Source organism: Rhinolophus sinicus, linkage group LG06, assembly GCF_036562045.2.
Source record: "Rhinolophus sinicus isolate RSC01 linkage group LG06, ASM3656204v1, whole genome shotgun sequence".
NCBI lineage: Eukaryota > Metazoa > Chordata > Mammalia > Chiroptera > Rhinolophidae > Rhinolophus > Rhinolophus sinicus.
The window spans coordinates 28,452,279-28,478,426 of NC_133756.1; the positions used below are offsets into that span (position 1 = coordinate 28,452,279).

A 26,148-nucleotide genomic window follows, 5' to 3' on the forward strand; every position below is an offset into this window, starting at 1 on the left:
TTTTGCATTTTTGAGATAGCTTGATCTCCTGTGATGATGTTAAACTCAGAAGTTAGAATAATGTTCAAATAGCCCTATAATAAATTCATAAATTACTATTGGACATTTCCCTAATAATGTTTCTCTTACCAATGTTACAAACATGCATATTATTTTGTGTATCCATCATTATTTGCTACTTAAGCTATAAACTGATAGTTTCTACAGGTCTTCTCTCAAACTTGAATCTGTATAATAAAAATGTAAGAAATCAATACAGAATCAAAAGACAGGGCCAAGTGCTAACCATGTTGGCTGATTTGGTTGTGAATGTTCTTATTTGCTGAGCCTCATTTGTCTGGACTTAGTGAAATAGAATATCAGCATGAAGATTTCTTCCAATTCTAAAGTCTCTATTTTTTTTTCAGCTGGAACTCTCCATACATTTTTTTCAATCTGTTAATTTATGGACACATTCATTATTTTTATAATTATGATTGTTATTCTTTATTTTCTCAGTTTTATCTTTCATGAGATGATGCATATCAATATTATTTTAGATGAGAATACATACCATGTTTCCCTGAAAATAAGATCGAGTCTTATATTAATTTTTGCTCCAAAAGACGCATTAGTTCTTATGATCAGGGGATGTCATCCTGAAAAATCATGCTAGGGCTTATTTTCCGGTTAGGTCTTATTTTCGGGGAAACACGATATTATTCTATACTGTATAAGTTATGTAATTATTTTACTTCTATATAAATTTACCTGTATGAGAAGCTGTATGAGAGAGAGGGAATCTCCAACCAAATTAGACATGTGCTCAAGGAGCTTCCACAGTAGCAAAAATAGATATGGAAACACAGCACACGGAATAAAATATATTTATGTTGAGTATTATGCTAGTCTACAGCATCCACTATAATTGTACTGATAACACAGAAAACTGAGTTCAAATATGACTGAAATCGCTGAAACTGTTTTACAGAGGAGAAGGTAACTTTTGAGCTGCAACTTGTTGATAAACTTCTAACATGCAGGATTCTTTGGGACAGTATTTTAATGAGAGAAAATGACTATGTTCAACCTTCACTTGGTCTTCCATTGCCAAAAATATTGTGACAAACCTCCTAAGTGCAAAGTCACTAATGACTTTATATATTTTTGATAATGTCAAAACATTGATAAGTGTGCGATTGTTTATTAAGATCTGACAAGCCACACCTAAGTGAACTAAGTTGTCACAATTTTCAATGTAGGCAAATACAATGAATTTACCTGGGAAAGGTAAGCATGAATGGTTAGAATTGTAAGAAACCAGAGAAATCACCAGGTTTAAAATTCTATTCTTTACTAAGTAAATCTCCACACCCTTGACACTTCAGTCTTGTATCCTTACTCTTCTCACCTTGAATATTTTTTCCACTAAACGTAATTGTTCGAGGTCACCATGCAGTTTTCTGACAATTTCATGCTGCTTTATGACTCCGTATCTCTAACAAACTAACTCTTTAGAATATAGTAGTAACATGGAGGCAGAGGCTCTCAGGAAAAATCATAAAATTTTACCAGGCATATTTTGAGCATCATACCCATAAATGTCACCCAATGGACTAAATTTGTCACAGAGAGTGTGATTGTCTTCTCTAACTTCCTCTTAAATACTGTTCTCACCCATCATGGCAAACCTTTATGAAAAGTGGGGGGAAATTTCTTTTACTGACCACTATATTAAATAGTAGAGAGCTTTGTTTATTTTATTTATTTATTTTTTTCCAGGAACCATTCCAGGAAAGTAATGTCCCCTTCTCCTCCCTAAGGAAGATTTGTTTTCCTTCCAGCATAAATATAAGGCCTCTTTTTCTCATTTGCGGGGAAAACAGATAAGTCAGCAGCAGGTCTAGGTAAGACCAGCATTGCCTAATTCCTGAGTTCTTCTGTGATGCACCCCACTTCATGTGCAGGTACCATCAGTCTCTCACTGTGTCTCTGTGTGGAGATCCAGGCTTTAAAAAACAATGTCAGATATTGCTCTGGCTACTGCTTTTATCAGAGTTATAACTGGTCTTTGTCTCTGACACAGGGTTCCCATATTTTTTCAGTACAGTTGACCCTTAAACAACACAGGTTTGAACTGTGCATGTCCACCTATATGCAGATTTTTTTTTCCAGTAAATATATTGGAAACTTTTTTAGAGATTTCCTTACTACCATGAAGCAATCGCATCAATTACACTAGGCAATCATTAAGCAATCATATTGCTGCTTTTTTGTTATCGGTTCATGAATTGCTATACTTGTAAATAAATATGAATTTCTTTTTCACAATTGTTTTTATTTTTCATGTCTAGTGTTTGTAATAGTTATAACATATATAGTGTTTTGTATCATATAAGACAATATTGATGTAGGTATTGGCAGACAATTCCTCCTCTAAACAGGTGATGTAAACCTGTAGTATCAATAAATATATACTGTACATAAATGTATTTTCTCTTCCTTATGATTTTCTTAACATTTTCTTTTTGGAGGGGTCATATTGGGGAACAGAGTGTTTTTCCAGGATGTCAAATCATTGTTTTGTGTTTTGTTTTGTTTTTCAATCTAGTTGTGGAGGGCACAGCTCACTGGCCCATGTGGGAATCAAACTGGAGAACTTGGTGTTAGGAGCACCGCACTCTAACCATGGAGCAAACCAGCCACCCAGCATTTTATTTTCTCCAGCTTACTTTATTGTAATACAGTGTATAATACATGTAACAAATAAAATATGTGTTAATTGACTGTTTATGCTATCAGTAAAGCTACTAGTTAACAGGAGGCTATAAGTGGTAAACTTCTAGGGGAGTCAACAGTTATACATGGATTTTTGGCTGCACGGGGGATCGGCACTCCCACTCCCCACATTGGTCGAGAGTCAATTGTATACATATATATCATTCAGACAGCCTCACATGTTAACTTGCAAGTAAGACAAAATCTCAGACCCTTCAGTTTTTGAGTTGATACCTCCCTTCAGGATGCTTTCCAGATCCTTCCAGGTGTGATCTTTAAACCCTCTGGGATTGTCTCTCTTCATTCTCTCATCTATTTTAGTTGTTGTTGTTAGTATATCCACACTGAACCTCTTTCCTAATAGTAAGCTGCTGAAAGACAGAATTATATTGATGATGAGCAACGCATCCTTTCTCTTGTCCTGTACACATTTTCTGGCCCTTAGGAAACATTCAATAAATGTTGAGTTTTCTTAATATAAATTGAACTTGACTTCAAAGTGTTTTTAGAAGTCTGAAATTTTCTCCTACTATGTTTTTTCCTTATTTTCACTTTTCTTTGAGTTCTAAGCATTTCAATGTTATATTTCTTTTTATCGAGTACTTTTCCCCCAATACATTAAAAACTGGAAGAGCAAGGAGTTTTGCATTTAGTAACATTTGTTTCAGAAGATGAATGTCTGGCACATATGTTCTTGTTTTAAATAAAAGTTAATGGTTTTTCATCCTAATCAATGTTTTCTGATGTAGCTGTAATGTGGACCTGACTTTTATCATTTTTTTAATTATCTAAACAGGTTATATTTTCTAATTTTTGTATTGTATGCATTGTTTACATAGATTGGTTTATAAGAGAATTTTTATTTAGATTGTTTAAAAACTGTTTGCATGAAAGGGATTTAATTCAATCATTTATGACAATTCTTACTGACTTCAAATGCTTCGTCATAACATTTGACCAGAATAGTTGGCTTTATGTAGGCTTTATGTAAAAGACTACATGATCAAATACATCATTATGCAAAACGCCTCTGAAAAATAAATAGATGTACTTAACAGTATTAAAATTCCCTCTCAAGATACTTTTTGTTGTTTCATTTTTAAAGGAACCATTCTTTATATCATCAATCATCAAAAATTTAAACCACTATATGTATGCGGTCTAGCAAATCCAGGTCTGCTGAAGTTATTTTTTTATTTTCAACTGCCCAAGGATGTTTAATTTGCTTGAAGGTATTTAAATAACCCCTCACTTAATGTAACAAGTTGCATTTACTTCCACAAAGTAAGCATATGTCCCTATTTAAAACTAATGCCATCCACTTTTGTAATTGTTCTCAAAAACAGAAAAATTTCTAAGTGTCATAAGGTAGTCTTTTTGTTCCCCAAAATGAGAAATCTTTAAAGCCAATTCCAAAAAGTTCCTCTGCCATTTTGAACTTGCTCCCAAAAATGAGAAAGCCAATTCCAAAGTTGTCTTCTTCTCCCCTTTTCCTGCCTCCGTAGGACATGCTCCCTGGCCCCAGTCGGCCATTATGCTCTCACAGAGCTGACCCACGCTGCTGCCGCCCAATGGCGGCCCAGGTAGCACAGCAGCCGCCCAGCACAAGATGGCTGCCGGGCCGGCCGCCGGCCACTCAGGGCAGCACACGGCAGCCCCAGAAACACACAGTAGCACAATGATGGCTGCAGCAGCATGGGTTGCCGGCCACTCATGGCTGGCGCACGGTAGCACTCAGCAGCCGCTCAGCTGCATTACGCAGCGACACACACTGGCTGCTGGGCCACTCGTGGCAGCACATGGTAGCTCACAGCTCCCCACGGCAGCTCACGCAGCTCACTGGCCCTGTGGGAATCGAACCGGCGGCCTCGGCATTAGGAGCCAGAGCTCCAACCACTTGAGCCACAGGCCCACCCAGATACTTGGGTCCTTTTTTTTTAACTTTTATCATGAAAGAACAAGTAGAAAATGAGTACATAGGGCACATATTTAAATGTGCGACCTCTGTTGTCTTTATATCCTCTACTGTTGTGAATCTAATGATAAAACAGGATCACTGAGAAATGATTGTGAAAGCATTCTGTAAATGTAAATTATTATGGAAATATGTTTACTGAGAGCAACAATAATAAATTGGTACAAACTCACATAGCTTACTGGCCCCTGTGGGAATCGAACCGACAACCTCAACATTAGGAGCACAGAGCTCCAACCAGCTGAGCCACAGGCCGGCCTGGATAGTTGGGCTTTTGTATTTGGGCCCTTGTATTTAACTTTTATCAGGAAAGAACAAGTGAAAATGAGTACATAAGGTGCATATTTAAGTGTGCAACCTCTGTTGTCTTTATGTCCTCTACTGTTATGAATCTAATGATAAAATAAGATCACTGAGAAATGATCACTTGGTAAGTTCCCAAGCAAAGAGTCAAGCGATCCATCAAATTAGGGATGGAAGGCAATTCCCCATAGACTATAGTCATTCGCCAGGGCTATCCTGGGGGTGAGGGACGACCTTGACCTCACCCTCATCTCCCATGGAGGACTCAGCAAGCGTTTCCTCCTGGGACAAGTCCCACACCCAGGCTGCCTGAGCAAGCACTTCCCAGCCCACAGGGCCGCAATGACCTTCGCTTTCTCCGGCCTATGTTGATTGGGGTACCGTCCACGTCTTTCCACCCCTCCACGGGGGTCCAGCTCTCTGGCAGCTGCTCCTCCTGGTCTTCCTGAGACTGAGTGTTCATACACACAAACTGCTCCACCGTCCTTCGGGGAGCTTTGGCCGGCACCGTACCCTGCTCGCTGCGCCATGTGTCACGCCGGGGTGTCATGCGGGCTCTCTAGTCCCGCCCCCCGCACAAGAATGCAGGACATGGTGAGGCCAAAAAGGAACACCCACGGAGCCATAGATAGCAGAGTCATACCACTATCTTCCCGCTGGTGGCTGGGTTGGAGGCACAGGAAGCAGGAGCCACACTATCCGCAACCTGCTGTCCACCTCTCTGTAATCTGCAACCCGCACTCCGCCCTGCTAACTGCAGTTGGCGCTTGCCAGCCACCATCTTCTTGCTAGCGCCCATTTTCTGTTAGCATAGCCAATGGCTCACTGCTTACAGTTGACGGTCAACTAGCCACAGCTGATGGCCATCCAATCACAGTTGATGGCCATTTACTATCTGAGCCAGCACCTTTCCATGTGAGGCCAAGAGCCTGGAAACTGCTCTCCTGGCTCTGTCCCCACAGAGGGTCTCTTTCATTTTGGGGTGAGCTGGTCCTGAGGACTCCCTGTTTTCCATGTCTTGAGATATACCTAGTCTCCAGGATGGAAGGGATGAAGGGTTACATCTGTGGGAGCTGGTAGTCCCTGATTTCCATAGGCCATGAAGGCCTTCATGGCCTTTATTTGGAGGACACATTTAACTTGCTCTAGCTCATGGAGGTTGAGTGGTCCCTGTTCCAGGGTCTAGGAAATTGGCAATCTATACATTAACTTGAATGTACTCAATTTTAACTTCTCTTTTGGAACTAGGCATATACACAGTAAGGCTACTGAAAGGAGCCTTACCCAATACTTTTGAGTTTCCTGGCATTAATTGAATAAAGTTCTCTGAAGGGTCTGATTAGCCCTTTCCACCTTCCCTGATGCTTGAAATCTCCAAGCTGAGTACAATACCCATTTGACTCTTGAGGCTTTGGTAACACCTTTTGTAATCTGAGAGAGAAATGCTGGGCCACTGTCACTCTGTAAAGATTTTGGGAGCCCAAACTAGGAATCATTTCCTTCAATAGGGCCTTTGTCACTTCTATTGGTGTCTCATTCCTGGTGAGGAAGGCTTCTACACAACCAGAGAGGTGTCAACTAGGGCTAGGAGGTATCTGAAGTTACCTGGTGCTCTAGGCATGACAGTGAAGTTCACTTGACAGTCCTCCCCAGGTTATGTTCCCCTCATTTGATTGTGCCTCATCCCTGAAATTGTGGGGGCCAAGTGTTGGCCTATTGGCATTACAGGCTGGGCAAGCTTTTATAACCTGGTCAATTAGAGCTCATAAACCTGCAATTGCCATGGTGTGTATTAGCCAATAATATAAAGCTTCCTTCCCCTAATGGGGTCTTGATGGGCCTCCCTGATTGCATATAGAGCTGTAGTTTTAGCAAAGAAGTATTGCCCATATTGGTTGGTTAGCCACCCACAACTGATAGGGTCCCATTTGAAGCCCCATCTTTCTACCTTATTGAATTCCACCTCTGTATGTATTGGGGAATAATTTGATGGGTTAGGCTTTCCAGGTAAAAGGGGCAATCACTGAATAACTTGGTTTTGAGCAGCTCTTTTGACCGCCTTATTATTTCCTTTTATTACTTTAGCATTTCTCTTTTGGTGTCCTTTACAGTGGCTAACAGTGACCTGTTGGGGAAGCTGAACAGCTTGTAAGAGTTTGAGTATGATAAGGCCATGTCTAACCTGTCCCCCCACCGCAGTTAACATGCCTTTCTCCTTCCAGATGGTCCCATGGGCATGTAGGATGGAGAAAAGCATTCCGGGATGTTCAGGGTCTTTCCTTTTCCCAATTCTAGGGCCTAGTGAGGGCTATTAACTCAGCCTTTTGCGTGGCGGTCCCAGGGGGCAGGGCCTCTGCTTTTATCATTTCATTTAGGGTGACAGTTGCTGGTCTTACATCTGTTTAGTTTGGCAAACCTTTCTTCTTCCATATTTGGGAGAGGTTCACTTTCTAGGTCTGCCCTGATGAAGTATGTTGCATTTGTATTTTCTATGCAGTTATGTTCCAGATCCCCAAGCTCAATTGGGAATAGAGTGGCTGGGTTTAAAATGTGGCATGTTTTTATGGTGACAACTGGGTTGTTTAGGAGCATGGCCTGGATTGATCTCCCAGGCAACAACCATTCTCTCCCCTTGGAGTTTATCAGAGATTGAACCTGGTGTGAGGTCCAGATGGCTACAGGTTGTCCAAAAGTCAAATTTTCTCTCTAAGAGAGTGACTGTAGTAGCAACCACTCTAAGGCAAGTAGGCCATCCTTTGGCTCTTTGATCTAATTGTTTAGAAAAATAAGCAATTACCCAGGTCAGAGGTCTAAGCTTTGGAGTTAAGACCCCAAGTGCTATCTCTCATGTACATACAATAGAAATCAAGTCCTTGTTAAATCCAGGGGACCCAAGGCTGGGATTGAGTCAGCTGTCACTTGAGTCCCTGAAAAGCCCTTTCACATTCTGAGCTCCATTCAAATGAGTCATCATTCTTCCCTTTCAGGCCTTCATCGAGAGACTTGGCTATGAACCCAAAATTAGGGATCCAAATAGAATCTGGGCATCCCCAAGAACCGTCTAAGTTACCTTCTTACGGGGGGAGAATCGCGGCTTGCAGATAGCCTCTCAAGATACTTTTTATTCTGTTTCATTTTTAAAGGAACCATTCTTTATATGTCATCAAAAATTTAAACCACTATATGTATTTTTTAAACCACTATTTAAAGGGAACAGGACTTTATTGGGGAACAGTATTTCCAGGACTTTTTTATTGGGGAACAGTGGTGTGTTTTTCCCAGGACTCATCAGCTCCACCCAAGTCAAGTTGTTGTCCTTTCAACCTTAGTTGTGGAGGGCGCAGCTCAGCTACAGGTCCAGTCACCGGGAGTGGAACCCAGCACCCTGGTGGCTGAGAGCCCGAGCTCCAACCAATGGAGCCATCCGGGACCTCAGTGACAGCTCAGCTCAAAAATGTAAGTCTTTGGTTTATATATCCATGAAACTTAAAATCTAGCTAAGAAGAGGATACTGACATCTAAGAAACAATTTGCAAACAACAAAAGACATAATTGTATATAAATAAGGGGTAAATGAGAGAAAGTGATGGAAGAATGTACGTACTGTATGTTTGACATTCCTCCTTTGGTGTTTGTCTGTCAAATTATCCCTCCTTTGCCAAGCATAAAGATGTGGGCAGGAAATGATCCAGAATGGACTATCCACGTTCTCATTGTATTCATTTTGAATGATGTCAGCTGAAGCAGTCATTCTCTGGATCTGTGTATTGACGAGCCATAACACCAAGTTTATCTGTTGAGGTTTGGTTCAGAAATAGCTATTGTGCTCTCACTAGAAGAACTGTTCAGTAACATCTCTGATCCCAGTCAATCTCTGTGGAAGCCACTTAGTCATAGAAGGGATCCTCTGTTCCTATATGTATCAGCAAAGCACACTCAAGGTAAAATAATTTAAGGAGGACTCAATAGAGAGACTGTTTTCAAATGGTGTAGGGACATCACAAAGAATAGTGAAATCCCCTGCAGCTGTTATCTGCTCTTGGGCCAACAGGATGAGAGGAAAGTAACAACCAAACACTGAAAGTCACAGAGCAAGGGCCACCTAGGAGGAACTGTGACCTTGAATCAAGAGCGTCAGCCTTCCCTAGAAAACCTGCTAAAAGAGAACCTGGAGAATAAACCTCCTGATTTCACTGTTCTCCCTAATTCCTTGAAGAAGCCAATGAGAAGCCAGAGAGCAGGAAAGGCTGATAGCATCGTCCATTTCAGATCAGCCTCCAAAGGCAGAGGGCAGGGTAGAGAAAGGCGAGGAATTAATTAGGAGGGGAAAAGAAACATTATCTAGGACACTACAGAACAGTGGTTTTCAAAGTGGAAGAACTTTATCTAAATTAGGGGACACAAGAAGATTTCCGAGAGGTATCTAGAAAGGACAGCTTCAAGACAATCAAGTTCTAGATCCTGGAGTTACATTTGTGTTCTTTCCTAACATTGATCTGCCTGAGAAATGTGCCTTTGGTTGAGGCTACTTCTTTAGGCCCTCCCCTTTCACAAATGCCCTATGAACCATTTAAAAAATGGGGAGGACATATCTTACCCATCTTGAAAGATATACCTCATATCCATATTGATGCATTATCATGAACTATGAAAACCTTTGAAGAGAAAAACAAAGGTATGACTTGAAATGTTGATGTCTGTGAACCCTCATCAAAATTTACAATGTATTTAATTTATTGTGATCAATTCTGTATTAGTAAATTTGCAATGGTTACTCAATCCAGAGGCTTCTTTTTTTTGATTAACATTTAGAGCAATAGTTGCCAACAGTGGCTGCACATCATAACTGCTTAGAGAGATTTTAAAATATCTTAATGCCAATGCTTCACTAAAAACTAATTAAGAAAGAATCTCTAGGGGTAGGAACTATACATAAGCAATCTTTAAAGCTCCCTGGGTGATTCAAAATGCAGAAAAAAGTGAGAACCATTGAATTAGAGACTTACGCATAGAGAACTAGAAACCATTGATCACAGGAAATTGCATTTTTAAAAAGTTATGTGCCCATTTCATTTAAGAAAAATATTGCATGGTGTTCAACAGACACTTAAATCTAAAAGTATAGTGCACAGGAATCCTCTATTACATAAGATACCTATAGAGAAAGTAGAATGAAAAAATCTAAATAAACAAGGTCAAGGAACAATGTAAAATTTCCAACATTACAGAACTTTTTAAAAAATGGATAATGGCATTTATCAAACCTTTGTTGTGTTGGGCTAAGGTGGCCTCACTTTCAGCAGACTATGCTTCTGATGAAGCCAATAGGAAAGCTGGATAAAACACAAACGGAAATTCTCTTGAGTATCATCAGAAAACTAAGGTAATACCTAAATGTGCGTGCTAAACCAATAAAGCTCTAGAACAAAATTTGCAAGAATATTTTCATGATGTTGGTGGGCAAAACTTCCTTATGCAAGATACAAAAGGTACTAATCATAAAGGGAAATAATTAGAAATTGGCTACATTCAAATTAATAACTTTTATATAAAAAAGATACCACTAATAGAGTAAAATGAAAGCCAAAGAGTGAAAGAGGATATTTGCGGTATGCATATCAAACAAAGCACTTAAACAGAGAACATATTAAGAACACCTCCAAATCAGTCAGAAAAAGACAAACTCAATAGAAAAATGGGTAGAAACTTGAATACATACTTCACAAAAAAAGGATATCTAAATGACCAAAATATTTGTAAAAGTGCTCAAACTTCATACCCATCAGAATAGGTAAAATGAAAAAGACAGACTACCACATGATGTGAAGCAACAAAAATCATCATACACTTCTAGTAAAAATATAATTTGATACAAACACCATGGAAAAATGTTTAGCAGTGCCCAATACATATGACTACATGATCCTATGACCCAATGATTCCAGTGTTAGGTATATACCCAACATAAATGTTTACATACTTCACAAAAAGACATGCACGAAAATATTTATAGCAGCACTGCTCATAGTAGCCAAAAATTGGAAAGAATCCAAATGTTCATCAAGAGCCTCATAAATAAATACATTGTGGTATATTCCTGCCATGGAATAAAATTCGAGAATGAAGTTTTGCTACACCCAACATTAAGTCTCACAAAGATAATGCTGAGCGAAAGAAGCCATACTTAAAAAGAATACCTACTGAATAATTCCATTTATATAAAGTTCTAAAATAAGAAAACTAATCTAGGATGCTAAAATCCCAGTAATGGTTACCTTTGGGGCGGGGCAATGACTTTGGAAGGAGCAAAGGAGAACTTCTTGATCTGTTTGTCTGTTTGCTCGTTACATGGGTGGCTTAACTCTGAAAACCAGTGAGATGTACACTTAAAATTTGTGTGCATTTTTGAATGGATGCAGATTCTTCACTAAAAAGTGGTTTTTAAAAAAATCAGTATGATATTTTGATGTTATTAGTATCTTTAAAAGATAAAATAATTGCTTTATTTTAAATAGTATTTATTTATAGCACATTGTAAATAAATAACCTTTGCAACTATTTACACTTTTGGTGAAAATTTTAGATGTTAACTTAAAAAATCTGTATGGGAATATATCATTTTTTCTTCAAAGTCTTCTAGTAGATATCTGAGAATAAATTTTGATGACCTCTACTATAATGTGTGAAACTCAGTAGACGAGGGAGACTATTACTCTGGTGCTGTTTCAATAAGGGATTATGGACCTGTATATCTTTCCCAATATAGGGCTCAAGTTAGCCAAATATTGCAGCATATTTACAAAGTAGGTGAAATTCTCTAGGTGATGAAAAGTTTTTAGCTAATGTAATGGTTGTGTCACGTCAACAGGGCTCTGGGTTGTCAAACATCTACCATCAGAGCCGTGGGTCAGACAGAGGCAAAAATCTTTCCTTGGATCAGCAGTCTTGTTCTCCCAGTTCCTCCAATGTGTTAGCAGTAGAAAAAGGGGCTATGGTAATAAGAAGTCAAGGAATCAACTTTTACACCAATCATTTCTTGCTTTCTAGGAAATTGTTCCCTGTTAGGTAGGTGAGGCAATATCTTCAGTCCCAGCTTTGGGTATATTTGGAGGTAGGGCTAATGACTTGTGATTTTTCTGCTTCTAGAATTTTCCAAGTGTACCTCTTGGATCAAGCCTCTCTGCTTCTTCTCCCCTCTTCCTGTGTTTCAAAATCTTCAAGGAACTCTCCACATAAAATATCAGTTACTGTCCAGTTTTATATATGTCTCTGTGCTGACATCATGCATTCCTTCCACCTCAAAATCTCTCCACCTTCCTTTCCCTACTTCCTTCAACTGCTATTATGATCTCATCAACCTCTCCTGCTTCTTGCTTCATCCATTGTACCTTTTACATATGTTCAGTGCCCTTGCTCCCAGTGAATTCTTCCCTTTTGTTTTAACTACAAATCATGTCTTCATTCTTCCTCAAAATATCTCCCCTATCTCTCTTACCCTTGAGTACCAAATTTTGTTGTCAATCTATCTGAAAGAATAGTTTGGTCTTAGAAACATCTCTTCCACTCCGATCATTCACTATGTAAACTCATACTCTCTGAATCCTGCCCTTAATTCCATGGATACGCTCATGAGAAAGTGGATAATGATCTTCTAATGGGCAAATCCAATAATCTATTTCAGTCCTCATCTTCTTTGACTCACTCATGCCATTTTCCTCTGCAGGCCAGTCTCTTATCAGGACTATGTTTTCTTTGATACTGTGGAACTTTACTGGCCCATTTGTCTCTCTCATCAACTCTTTCTGTGTCTTTGTTGCTTCCCCTTGTTATCCAGCCTTGTAAAAGGAATTTTCCTTAGGCACTGTGATGAGAACGCCTCTCACTGTATGCTGAACACTTTCTGATTGTCATCTCATTCATTCCCAATGGTGTTGGCCTTACATGAACTCCAAATATATGCCGCCAATGAGAACTTAAAGGGGGCCCTTGGGTAGTATCTGTTGACTCCTAAATAATTTATTTATTCACTCAACAAGATGATGTTTCCATGGTGTTTTGTGTGTTTACATGTTTGGCATTAAGCTGGAATGTTTTCAATTTAAGGTACCAAACGGCAGAGGCCATGCATATCTAGCTAACTTTCCATTCTTTAGTAATGATAATGTTAGCGATTTGAAACCTTTATTTTTCTTAGCTCTTTAAGTCTCACCATCACATCTCAGGTGGTCATTTTCCATGATTATCTCAGCTTTTCACCAGTGACCTAGTTGCTGGATGTAATGGTGACATATGTGAGACCAGTCAGAAAGAAACAATGCACCTCAAGCAGTGTATGAATCAGTAAGTTCACATTTTAGAAATAGTTTTAGCAGTTGGGGGAATTATCCTGAGCTAGTTGGGATTGTTATCTCTCAGTGGAAAGAAGGAGTCATATGAGGGTGAGGTGGGGCAGAATGAAATCAGTGGAGAAGAGGCAGCAATTAGGCTAACTCAACAGCAACATGGGAAAGGTTGAAACTGAATGTGGTTAAGAGCCAGGAAATTCCTGGGAAACCACATAAGCCAAACCTCTCATTTCATAGATAAGGGGCCCAGAGAGGTTATTATTTAGTCAGAGTTACACAAGTAAGTCAACAGCAGAACCACACCAGGACTCCATACTTCCAGTTCCAAGTCCATGCTGCCTCCAGATGCTTCCAGGACACCATCTGATGGTCTCTCTCTTGGCACTTTTTGACTCAGGATTCCCTAAAAGCACAATCAACCAACATTTTAGCTACACTTTCACAGAAAATCAGAGGGCAACAACTTTTCAAGAGCTAAGTTGCTCATATAGTATGTAGATTTTTTTCTTCAGCCAGAGTCTTAACATCATCCTACATGAGATGATACACGTGTTGACTCAGCTATCTTCCCAGCCTTGTGGTTCCTTGACCTTATCTTCCAGTCTACACATCAGTCCACTCTCTGGACCACAGTCTAGATATTGCCACTACCAGGAACTGTTGTGTCAGTAAAATTCCACTCTCTAATTTCTATCTCCAATGCTTCCACATCTCACACTAGTTATGTCTGTTCTACAGAATTTCCAGTCCCATCAGGCCTCCCTACCCTCCCAAACTTCTCATGGCTTTGATTTTCTCACCCAGCTTGGACCCCATAGTTAGTAATTTCAACTATATCCTTGCCAACATCTTTGAGTCCCTCACCCCCATGATCTTTGAGTGTTGGGTCCAATAATTCTTAATACTCACTTAACCCCATCACACCCATTTTCTCTGTACCTGACCTGCTGAGCTCAGTTGAAGAAAATAAAGTTTTAACAATTAGCCACTGGTGATTTGTCATTTCTACCTTCACTTGGGCCTTCATTACAGCTCATCAATCTTTTTATTCTCCATCTTTCTTACTTTCCATATCAGTGACATCAGAGTTCTCAAATTTGCTATTTCATTGGACTTGCATGACTCTCAAAGATGACCGTATCTCCCAGGACACCAAAAAATGACCCATGACATAAACTCCATCAACTGTCACCTTCCTACACCCTAAATACATCGTCATCTACCTTATCTTTTTTAACCTTCTCTCAAAACATATGGAGGTATTTAGATACAAGTGCCTATACTTTCTTCATTCCATCCACATCCTCTTTCCCTACTTATTGCATGGAGACACTACAAATAACTATTTTACTGGGAGAACCTAAGCCTTCCTCTTTCCCTCTTTTTATTTTCTAATTGAATGTCTTGGTCTAGCCTTCTCTAAGTTTTAGACACACACTCAAACACAGATACACACACACACATGAATTTAAGACATTTGTGTAAGCCAGTAAAATTACTGTCTTTATTTAGTGATGGATCATTTTTATAGAGCTCAGGGAAAAATAAATGTTGGTGCATGTTAGGTTTGTGCACTGCATTTCCTATACAATCTCCTAGGGGGCAATTCATACAGCTCCACCAGTAATAAAATGCTGATTCTCAGCTGTTAACAGCACATAGTTAACCTACTGACATCATATGAAGTGGGAGTTTTCCAAAATCCCAATCACTTTTATTTCCAAAATTTCTAAATCAACAAGTCAGCTTTGGGGTCACATTTTAAGGCATGTCTGATACCTATGAGGTCCAGGTATGTTTCCCAGAACTTATTTTAAGTAAGCAGCAACTGCATGTATGAAATTTCCCTCATGAACACCATTTCCACTGGGAGAAATTACTTTAGCCATCTGACATCAGAAAAATGGACACTTTGATGGCCCAGGATCCTGACAGGAAACATACACATATTTCACATAGGAGAGTTGAGAGAAAATACAAAGGTATGGTCTATCTCAGTATTTGTCCCTCCTTATCAAATATACATAAGTATTCATTTGAGCGCTTCTTGACTATATTTAGGTTGCACCTCTAATGTCATTAAACAATAGACCCATAAAATAGTGGAAGGAGATATTACCTACTTTGGCTAAATCTCAGCATTTTCAGTTTAGATAGTTCCAAACCCCAGGCTGATGGCCATTGCAATATTCTTTCATAAATCTGGAGAAGACACACACTCAGATTTTCTAACGGAGTGGCGTCATCAAAATGGCAGTGTGAGGTGAGCCTCTGTAAATCTCCCCTGCAATTTACAACAAATCGAACAACTATAACTCCACAAAGGACTCCATGCATAGCAGACAGGCAAGACGAAGAGCCCCACTACTGAATTCACCTAAAGGCGGGCAAATCGCGTGAGCGGGGAGGAGGGAAGGGAGAAGTGCGGAGATAGCCCCTCGGGCGCAGGACGCAGACCTAGCTCAGTGCTCCAGGCTCGCTGCATCCCGGAACTACCGCAGCTGCGGGAGAGGGAAGAACTCGGACTGCTAGGGCTCTGCTTATGGCCCACAGGGCTGAGGGGGCAGCATATAACACGGCTGAACCCAACGCTCACGGCAGAGACCTCCGAGAAAAGACTGAGGGAAGAAGGCTGAAAACGGTGGTTTAAGCCCTCACTGCCGAACAGAGAACGGAGCCTTAGGCACTGAGACTAGCCGCCCACCCCTACCCTCCTAGAGCTCGCCCCGCCCCTAACTGCCCGGTGCTAGAAGCAGAACAGTAGTGGTGTCAGATCAAAAGAACAGATAACTGTGGTCCTCAGACACAGATTTGCAGCCCAACAGGTTCTGCCAAAAGGGGAGGGAGCTGTGAAAGCAGGACCGGCTGTGGTGGTGCTCGCTGCCATTGCTCTGGACCACCTCTCACAACTCACCCCGCCCCTATCCCCACCTATCTGGGCGGATCCCTGCAGGAGTAAATAGAACTGCTGAAACACTCGGGCTATAAATCTGGTGCAGGAAGAGCTTTGGAACTTCAAAAGCTCCCCGCATACCCACACGGACATTGCTCCCTGTAACCAAGGCAAACTGTTAACAGAGGAGAAGCCCGTCTCCCAGGGAATCTCCCCATTGTGTGAGAAGCTAGAATAGTGCAGAGAAAACATAGCACTACCGTGTGAGAGAAAAAAAAAAAAAAGGCTGCAGTCGGAGAAAAAATAAAATATTCTACCAAGTACTGGAAAACAAAAGAAAGACCTCTTCCTATCAACCTGTTGCAGAAACCATTCCTGTAGATGTCTAGGAAGAGAAATAGTAAATCAGTAATTGCCATGAATAACCAAGGCAACAAGACAGCTCAGAAAGAAAGTGAAAAGTCTCCAGAAAAGGAACTTAAAGATATGGAAATATGTGACTTAAATGACAGAGAATTCAAGATTGCAGTTCTGAAAAAACTCAACGAGATGCAAGAAAACACAGATAGGCAGTTAAATGCACTCAGAAACACAATCAAAGAACAGCATGAGCATTTTACAAAAGAGATTGAAATTTTAAAAAAGAACCAAATAGAATTTCTGGAGATTAAGAACTCAACAGAAGAAATTAAGAATGAAATAACCAGCTTAGGTAGTAGAGTTGGCCAGATGGAGGAAAGAATCAGTGACATCGAAGATAGAAACCTGGAAATGACACAGATGGAAGAAGAAAGAGACTTGAGACTTAAAAGAAATGAAAGAATCTACAAGAACTTTCTGACTCCATCAGAAAGAGCAATATAAGAATAATGAGCATACCAGAAGGAGCAGAAAGAGAGAAGGGAACAGAGAATATATTCAAACAAATTGTCAATGTGAACTTCCCAAACTTGTGGACAGAACTTGACCCTCGAATCCAAGAAGCAAATAGAACACCTAATTACCTGAATCCCAACAGGCCTTCTCCAAGGCACATTGTATTGAAGCTGTCTAAAACCAACGACGAAGAAAGAATCTGAAATAAAAGAAGAAACAGAGGGAAACATCAAAGAATACCACCACACAGAAATAATAAACAACAACAAAAAGGCAAAGAAACAATGGAGACACAGCCTTACCAGAAAACTAAAGACAGAATGACAGGAAATCCTCACATATCAATAATCACCCTAAATGTAAATGGACTGAACTCACCAAGAAAAAGTCACAGAGTAGCAGATTGGATCAAAAAACTAAACCCAACCATATGCTGTCTCCAAGAGACACATCTCAGCTACAAGGACAAGCATAGACTCAAAGTGAAAGGGTGGAAATTGACACTCCAAGCAAATGGTACCCAGAGAAAATCAGGTGTAGCCATAATGATATCAGATGAAACAGACTTCAGGGTGAAAAAGATAGCAAGAGACAAAGATGGACATTTCACAATGGTAAAGGGGACTATACAACAAGAAGACATAACAGTCATCAATATTTATGCCCCCAATCAGGGAGCACGGAAATATTCCAAGCAACTACTAATAGAACTAAAGGGAGAAATTGACCAAAACACAATTATATTAGGGGACTTAAATACATTGTTGACAGCTATGGATAGATCATCCAAACAGAAAATAAATAAAGAAACAGCAGCCCTAAATGGCACATTAGATGAAATGGACATAATTGACATTTATAGAGCACTTCATCCTAAAACATCAGACTATACATTCTTTTCTAGTGTACATGGAACATTTTCAAGGATAGACCATATATTGGGACATAAAATCAGCCTCAGCAAATTCAAGAAGATTGAAATCATACCAAGCATATTCTCTGATCACAAGGCTTTGAAATTGGATATCAACTGCAAAAAGAAAGTGGGAAAAAACACAAATACACGGAGACTAAACAACATACTTTTAAAGAATGACTGGGTCAAAGAAGAAATTAGAGGAGAGATCAATAGATACATAGAAACAAATGACAGTGAAAACACATCCTACCAAAATTTTTGGGATGCAGCGAAAGCAGTTTTAAAGGGAAATTTATATCATTACAGGCCTATCTCAAGAAACAAGAAAAATCCCAAATAAATAACCTCATGTTACACCTTAAAGAACTAGAAAAAGAAGAACAAATGAAACCCAAGGTCAGCAGAAGAAAGGAAATAACAAAAATCAGAGCAGAACTAAATGAAATAGAGAACAAAAAGACAATAGAAAAAATTAATGTGACAAACAGCTGGTTCTTTGAAAAGATTAACAAAATTGACAAACCCTTGGCTAGACTCACTAACATAAAAAGAGAGAAGACACTAATTAACAAAATCAGAAATGAAAAAGGGGAAGTTATCACGGACACCACAGAAATACAAAGAATCATCCAAGAATACTGTGAAGGACTATATGCCACCAAATTCAATAACCTAGAAGAAATGGACAAGTTCTTAGAAACATATAGCCTTCCAAGGCTGAACCATGAAGAACTGGAAAATCTAAACAGACCGATCACCAGTAACGAAATTGAATCAGTCATCCAAAACCTTCCCAAAAGCAAAAGTCCAGGACCAGATGGCTTCACTAGTGAATTCTACCAAACCTTCAAAAAGGATCTAATACCAATCCTGCTCAAACTCTTCCAAAAAATTGAAGAAGAGACAGTACTCCCTAACTCATTTTATAAAGCCAACATTACCCTGATAACAAAACCTGGTAAGGACAGCACAAAAAAAGAAAACTACAGACCAATATCTCTGATGAATACCGATGCAAAAATCCTAAATAAAATTCTAGCAAATCAAATACAACAATGCATTAAAAAGATTATTCATCACAACCAAGTGGGGTTCATCCCCGGGACACAAGGATGGTTCAACATCCGGAAACCCATCAATGTGATACATCACATAAACAAAATAAGGACAAAAATCATATGATTATATCAATTGATGCAGAAAAAGCATTTGACAAGATACAACATCCATTTATGATTAAAATACTTAATAAAATAGGTATAGAAGGAAAATACCTTAACATAATAAAGGCCATATATGACAAGCCCTCAGCTAATCTCATAATTAATGGAGAAAAACTGAAGCCCTTTGCTCTACGTTCAGGAACACGACAGGGCTGTCCCCTATCACCTCTGCTTTTCAACATAGTGTTGGAAGTCCTCGCCAGAGCAATCAGGGAAGAGAAAGAAATAAAAGGCATCCAAATTGAAGAAGTTAAATTATCACTCTTTGCAGATGACATGATGCTATATATAGAAAACCCTAAAGACTCCACCAAAAGCTATTAGAAACAATCAATGAATACAGTAAAGTTGCTGGCTACAAAATCAACGTACAAAAGTCCATTGCTTTCCTATATACTAACAATGAAATCTCAGAAAAAGAAATACAAAAAACAATTCCTTTTGCAATTGCAGCAAAAAGAATAAAATACCTAGGAATAAACTTAACCAAGGACGTGAAAGACCTATATGCTGAGAACTATAAGACATTTTTGAAAGAAATTGAAGAAGACACAAAGAAATGGAAAGACATTCCGTGCTCATGGATTGGAAGAATCAACATAGTTAAAATGGCCATATTACCCAAAGCAATATACAGATTTGATGCAATCCCCATCAAAACCCCAATGGCATATTTTAAAGAAATAGAACAAAAAATCATCAGATTTGTTTGGAACCACAAAAGACCCCGATAGCCAAAGCAATCTTAAAGAAAAAGAACAATAATGGAGGTATCACACTTCCTGACTTTGGCTTGTACTACAGGGCTACAATAATCAAAACAGCATGGTATTGGCAGAAAAACAGACACATAGACCAATGGAATAGAATTGAGAACCTAGAAATAAAACCACATAAATATGGACAGATAATTTTTGACAAAGAAGCTAAAAACACAATGGAGCAAAGACAGCCTCTTCAATAAATGGTGCTGGGAGAATTGGATAGCCACGTGCAAAAGAATGAAACTGGACTGCTATTTGTCACCATGTACCAAAGTTAATTCAAAATGGATCAAAGACTTAAGCATAAGACCTGACACAATAAACTGCATAGAAGAAAACATAGGTACTAAACTTATGGACCTTGGGTTCAAAGAGCATTTTATGAACTTGACTCCAAAGGCAATGGAAGTAAAAGCTAAAATAAACGAATGGGACTATATGAAACTTCTGCACAGCAAAAGAAACCATTGACAAAATAAAGAGGCCACCAACTGAATGGGAGAAGATTTTTGCAAACAGTGCCTCCGATAAGGGGCTAGTATCCAGAATATACAAGGAACTCATGCAACTCAACAACAAAGAAACAAACAACCCAATTGAAAAATGGGCAGAGGACTTGAAGAGACATTTCTCCAAAGAGGACATACAAATGGCAAATAGACATATGAAAAAATGCTCAACATCACTAATCGTCAGAGAAATGCAAATCAAAACCACAATGAGATATCACCTCACCCCAGTCAGAATGGCTATCATCAACAAGACAAATAATAACAAATGTTGGAGAGGCTGTGGAGAAAAAGGAACCCTCATACACTGTTGGTGGGAATGCAGACTGGTGCAGCCATTATGGAAGGCGGTGTGGAGGTTTCTCAAAGAATTACGAATAGAATTGCCATATGACCCAGCAATCCCTCTCCTGGGTAACTACCCCAAAAATCTGAAAACATTTAGAGATAAAGACACGTGTGCTCCAATGTTCATTGCAGCTTTGTTTATGGTGGCCAAGACATGGAAACAACCAAAATGTCCTTCGATAGATGAATGGATAAAGAAGTTGTGGTATATATACACAATGGAATACTATTTGGCGGTAAGAAAAGATGATATAGGAACATTTGTGACAACATGGATGGATCTTGAGAGAGTAATGCTGAGCGAAACAAGTCAGACAGAAAAAGCAGAGAACCATGTGATTTCACTGATATGTGGTATATAAACCAAAAACAACAAAAGAACAAGACAAACAAATGAGAAACAGAAACTCATAGACACACAATAGTTTAGTGGTTGCCAGAGGGTAAGGGGGGCAGGGGTGGGGGGTGGGAGATGAGGGTAAGAGGGATCGAATATATGGTGATGGAAGGAGAACTGACTCTGGGTGATGAACACACATTGGGATTTATAGATGATGTAATACAGAATTGTACACCTGAAATCTATGTAATTTTACTAACAATTGTCACCCCAATAAATTTAATAAAATAAAATTTAAAAAAAAAAAAGAGAGAAGCCCACTTAAGCCTCCTGGCAAAAAATGACGTTTTCTTCACCAGGCTGGACGCCATACATACTCGGGGAGCTGTGGGAGCCCTCACCCTCCAGGACTGTGTGAACCAGCCCTTCTTGCCACAGGAACAGGCAGTGCGGGCCTTACCTCTGGGGGTAAAAACACACCCCAAATGGGCATCTTCACTACTATTCTGTTCCTAACTTCCTCTTAAGCACAGCTATTGTTTTCAGAGTGAATGTCAACCTGTCTTCTGTTGTTTTCCTTGCTGACCCCCTTTTTACAGACCCACCTGTACAGCAGGTATCTGTCAGGCTACAGGAAAGGCCTTGGGAAGCCCCAGGCACAGACGTAAGCCCAGCAGCGCTGCAGCTTCTCAGGACTGGCTTCACGGCCTGGCCCACTCCTAGACACTAACAGGCGAAACTGCGGGGACGAGATCGCAGGGGCCACAGCTGTGCTGAGAGAATCGCCACTTCCTGTTAACTGTCCGCCTTATGCCCATTGCTCCCCTGACTCCAGGGGACCCCGCCTCCCTCCCCCTCAACCCTCTGCCCAGCCACGCTGATGTCTTGACGCTGTGCCCGCGTGGGGTTCCTCGAGCTTGGACGTACGCCCTGTGTCCCTTCCAGATGTCCAAGTTCACTCCCACTGCTGCCAACGATCTGCTACCCAGGGCTCACCACACGCCACTCTGACACTGACTACCGTCTTTACTGTATGGCTTTTCTGTCTTTGGGATCGCAGAGAAATGGCTTTCTAAACTCGCATACACGTCACCCCGCATTTCCTCAGGCACAAGCTGTGCATCTAGGTGTGCAACAGCACGTGTGTAATGACTGTAGGAGCACTCGCAGCTGAGGTACAGTAACAGAGATGCTTGAGTGCCTGCCACTTGCATTTGAAGTGCTGTTTTGGTACCTTTTTCTGGCTGTAGCCGAGGCCTGGGAGATAATCCATGAAAGGGAGCTCCGCTATCATACTGCCATCTTAGAACCCCCTGTCTGCCTGTTGTGACAGTGAAGTCACATGTGCTTTGCCTTATTCCACGGAGCCCCCCTGATTTAACCCTACAAGACCCTGGCCTGGCTAGTCCCTATGTGACACTGCCGTGTGCTGCGGGACAGGTGTCAGCCTGCACGTGGCCGCTCAGGTGGATCCTTCCAGAGATTACAGACTGCTTCTCATGAGACATCTCTTCCCGCCAGTGTTAAATGACACATGGCACACCATTACCAGAGGGTAAGTGACCGATGCTGAGCCTGGACACACTTACTTGATGGGGACAGTTGGCAACCCCGAGCGATGAAAGTGGACGTTCTGCCACTTGCCGTCCCGGCGGTGCCACACGCCTGTCTCTTCTGATTGCATGGTCTTTGGCATCCTGCTGCCATCCATATACTGCGTGAGCCGGATGTATGCGATGCAGGCAGCATCGTCACCCACCAGGTGGACGTGGGGATTCAGGATGATGGTGTGTATCGGCTTACTGCTCTTGGACAAAGCTGAGAGGGAGCAGCAATGCAAACGGAGCTTAGTTTCAATGTCAAGAAACCATCCATCCCTCCATCCATCCATCCATGCACCTACTAATTATTCGCAGTAACTGGGTACCTGGCACTGTGCAAAGTACAAAGGAAAAGAGAACGGGCAAAAGTAGATACAGCCATTATTTTCTTTGGTTCCCTTTGTAGACAAGCTGCTCTAAAAACGGGAAAAGCTGGACAGATGTATTTATTTATAACGTGGGGTGGTTGGAAACAGAAGTGTAACACGAATGGAGGTAGAGTAGACCTGGCCCAGGTGCAGGGACCAGTTCCTGAACGAAGCACTGGGCAGCTGACAGGCTATCCTGGGGTCTTGTCTTTGTGAGTTGGTGACATACATGGGACAAGGGGCATATACTGAGCATCAGGCACGGAACCTGCAGTCTCCAGCATGGGACCAGCACGACTCTAGCCCGTCTCACTCTGGGGCTCCTTCACTTAGCAGAGTCCCCTCCCTGGTAGCCCGGCTGTGGCCAGCCAGTCAGAAGCCACAATTCTGTGCTGGCCGTACAGCCGGGTGTGTCCTGCAGTCCTTTGCTCTCACTGGGCAGCCCGGGCCAGGCTCTGGCCTTTGGTGTTCGGATAGCAGCTGCCCATTGTGGTTCTCCCAGGACTAAGAGACACGGAGATGCCCATTCTGAGGTCACCAAGACAGGCAGGCTGTCTGGCCTCCTAAGTGGACATGCTTCCTGTTCTCTGAAGGGGTCTCAGGACCCCTGTGCTGCCGTCACAGAAGAAAGAACGCCCACCACTAGGAGCACACATCAGGGATGTCACAGGGGGCAGAGCGCATCAGCTCTCTCAGGGGACAGGAGATGCCGCCAGTGGCCGAGAGGTCACTTATGGAAGCTCTCAAGGCCCATTTCCTGCCCAGTTACCTGTTGGTTTGCAAATGCCCGTGCGTATGAGAAAAGTAATTCCTGGGACACACTTTGACAATCCATGCCAGCAGACTGCCCTGTCACAGCCTGGGGACCTGACCATTACTGCACTCTTTACGCCTCGAGCCCCCGTCATGCACCAAGCAGACAGGGGGAGTGGGGACTGCAGGGGTTTCCGTCCACACTTTCCACGTGGCCTGAAGGATTCCACACGAGTTTCTGTGTCACTTTCTCTGAAATGAGGCCTGTCCTCTGAGACCACTAGACTCCTGTAGCTGGACCTGAAATACTTCAGTCATCTCTTTGAAAATGAGCATGAAGCAGGCTGAGGAGCACTCCCGTCTGTGGAATGTTCTGGCACGCTGTGTCCTTTTGTATTTTTTCATGTATAAACAATGTTTTATGGGAACTTGAAATAAATATTTTGGTAACTCATTTTGCACCTTGTATCGTGTGTTTACTGGGACTTATGTGGGGTGTATTCAGTTAACATTACTTTATGCAAAGTCAGATATTTTTCAAAACACACCAACACTTTTAATCCTGTCATCCCGCCACCACCCACCCAATTTCAAATACTAAAAATTCTCATTGCATATAAAGAGCCAAAGAATTTACTGGTTTGACAGACATTCCAAGGGAAGCTGAAAAGGCATATTATTCCATTTAAGATAACTGTACCATTTTCAAAGTAGAATCGATGAAAGTCCATCCCTTCTACTAGGTTGCCCAAAGCTTCAGGTTCAAAAGCAGTTAGGCCTGGGTCACAGATTTTTCTGTAGGAAAAGAAAAATCATGAAAATAATAAATGAGTTAATGTTTTTTGTTGTTTCACACGTATCCATTTTGATTTACCCAACAGTCACTGAAGGAGTCTCTAAAAACACGAAAAAGACCCCATGTCTATCGTAGGCTCTGGGAAGGCAGTTTGAGGAGGAGACTCTATGAACGCTCCCTGCAGAGAACTGACGGGACAAAGGGCAAATAACGCAGCCAGCCCAGTGGACAGCAAGGTGCAAACCGTAGGTGTTTCCTCCTAAAAATTTTGACCTTTTCCTTTCCAAGATGAATTCGCTAGGCTTTCCCAGTCTTTTAAATGCTGTTCAAGTCTAGGTTACTCTCCAGATCTGCAAAGCGAACTTTGGCTCGACAATTAAATCCTTTGGCAATAATTTCTGACACCTCCTACGTTCATGACAAGCATCCATTATGATCGATTGGAAAGCAGGTGTCGCGTCCTACACTTCCTGGCAATGTTCATAAGACTTAATTGAACTTGTGTTTAAAGTTTACTTAACTTTTAAACTAAAATTAATAAAAGGTTCAAATGCAGAGATTTGTTCTTTTTAATCCTAGTTTTGATTCACCAAAGAGACACATTGTTTTAAATGCGTTCAGATAACAGCAATGGGTTTTCTTTGCATAAACTTATTTGTTCAACAAAGGATTGTTTAACACCCATTATGCAGTAGAAATTCTTTGAAAGAAACAATATGACACCAAATTAATTCCGGGATAGAAATATTTACGAAGTGCTCGATAAGCAGGTAACAAACGTGCACGCGGGGCAGGAGAGATCTAAGAGAAAGATTTGTGCAGGGCTCTAGTGATGACAGGGAGTCCTTCCGGAGGGTGTAAGGTGCTGGGTGGGACCCAGCTCAGGGCTGTGCAGTACGGCGTGCGTGCGTGTGTGTGTGTGTGTGTGTGTGTGTGTGTGTGTGTGAGACACAATGGCTCCTGTTGACACCTGAGCTCGCAGGGACACGTGCGAGTCCCATGGCAACATGGGGTGAACAGCTCCCTGGGCCTGCGGAGGTCAGGGTGAGGATTCTCAGAGATGGTGACGTAAAGTCTTGATTTGGAGAATTAGTGGAAGTTCACAAAGGACATAAAAGGAGCCCAAATGGAAGGAGTTTGGACTGTTTATCGATGGGATGGGGCGACACCTAAATTTCATATGGAAATTCCCTGTTTGGGAAGGAAAACATTTTAACTGTTCAACAGAAATACAAGTTTCAAAAGCTTAACTCACAGGCAGTTCTTGAAAGGCCTGTTCACAGAATGTGGAACTGATGTTGTTAAGAACACTTTGAAAGTAGAAAATGCTTTGAAAATAATCACAGTGGTTACCCTTTGTGATCAAGAAAGCTTTAAT

The 26,148-nt window shown here is 41.0% G+C and overlaps 1 long non-coding RNA gene across 6 annotated transcripts in view; it reads right to left on the bottom strand.

Annotated features, from left to right (window-relative positions):
• Window positions 1-26,148, bottom strand: part of LOC109447115 (calcium/calmodulin-dependent protein kinase type II subunit delta) — a 473,975-nt gene that overhangs the window by 69,075 nt on the left and 378,752 nt on the right. For all 6 annotated transcript variants that reach the window (XR_012497242.1, XR_012497241.1, XR_012497240.1 and 3 more), the window contains 2 exons: window positions 24,675-24,769; window positions 22,842-23,070 (listed from right to left, as the gene is read on the bottom strand). This is a non-coding gene — a long non-coding RNA (calcium/calmodulin-dependent protein kinase type II subunit delta). The remainder of the gene's footprint in view (window positions 1-22,841; window positions 23,071-24,674; window positions 24,770-26,148) is intronic.